The 1,109-nt window shown below is 47.6% G+C and overlaps 1 pseudogene across 1 annotated transcript; it reads right to left on the bottom strand.

Annotated features, from left to right (window-relative positions):
* Nucleotides 1–201: 201 nt before the first annotated feature.
* On the bottom strand, nt 202–815 carry LOC307210881 (ubiquitin-like FUBI-ribosomal protein eS30 fusion protein pseudogene; annotated as a pseudogene). Its single transcript has one exon. The product of its transcript is annotated as a ubiquitin-like FUBI-ribosomal protein eS30 fusion protein pseudogene (transcript).
* Between the last annotated feature and the right edge of the window lie 294 nt (nt 816–1,109).

Here is a 1,109-nt window from a genome sequence, read left to right as displayed (position 1 = left end):
ACTCTTGGAGTAGCAACCAGGGCAAGGGAACCATGCAAAAGGCCCTGAGGTGAAAGCCACCAGCACAGAAGCTGTATCCTTAGCTGAATAAACAGCTTTTGTTACAACATAAGCCAAGTGTGACATTATCTTGTGGGGCCTAGTGGAAGGAAATGGAATTGAACTATGTGAAACTATCTCCTTCAAGCCTGGATGCAGCAGTTTCTTTTTTCTTTTTCCCCAAGCTAAGATCAGATTTATTAGGTAACTGGGTGCTGCTTAGGAGTTGGCATTGGGGCCCTTCTTCTTGCCAAAGCCTGGCACAATGTTGAGAAAGAAGTGGTTGTATTGCATGCACCTCTTGGCACGGCCAATCTCCTCCTCCTCCTCCTCCTTCTTCTTTTGCCTAGCAACCTTTGGGGTCTGGCCTCTCACTTTGCCAGCACAAACCAGGGAGCCATGGACCTTACCATCCAGCATGTGTGCAGTAACCTCCAGCATTGTGAGGTCACTGATGCCCAATGACCACATCATCTTCCAGGGGGGTCCCACCAAGGAGGATCACCTGATCCTCAGGCACAATGCCCTCCAAGGACTCGATGTGGGCCTTAAGGTGAGCTACTGTTTCTTGCCCGGACACCTCAAGGTTGTTCAGATTCTGAGCACGAATACAGAGTTGCATAGTTCCACACTCAGTTGCCAAGATGGAGCCGAGAGAGCCAAAGAGTCACCGCTGCTCCGCACACGCAGATAAGGGAAAGGAAAGAGAGGATGCAGCAGTTTCTGAGGAAGAAAAATCCAAATGGCACTTCCCATATTATTGATAAGAAATAAAATGATCAGGTGAGCAATGTTTGTTATGAACTGACCAGGCACTAAGCAGCAGCCTTAAAATTTCCTTAAAGCATGAAAGTAGGTTGGCATTACTGCTTAGAATACTGCTGTTGAAGAGAGGACCAGAAGGTGAAACAGATCTTAAATGCTGAGATCCCCTTTCTCTTCAAATGGCCTGGCCTTACCCCTTCCCAGTATCTCCTTCTGTCTATAGCCACTGATATTGTACCTCCTCTGCCCCATTCCCAGGCATTTTCCAGGTAATCCTACAGGATCCAAGGGACATACTGTAATAC

The sequence above is a fragment of the Podarcis cretensis genome (genome assembly GCF_951804945.1).
Source record: "Podarcis cretensis genome assembly, chromosome: 2".
NCBI classification, from domain to species: domain Eukaryota; kingdom Metazoa; phylum Chordata; class Lepidosauria; order Squamata; family Lacertidae; genus Podarcis; species Podarcis cretensis.
Note: the sequence above shows the minus strand (reverse complement) of the source record. Positions and strands in the feature narration are given on the sequence as shown.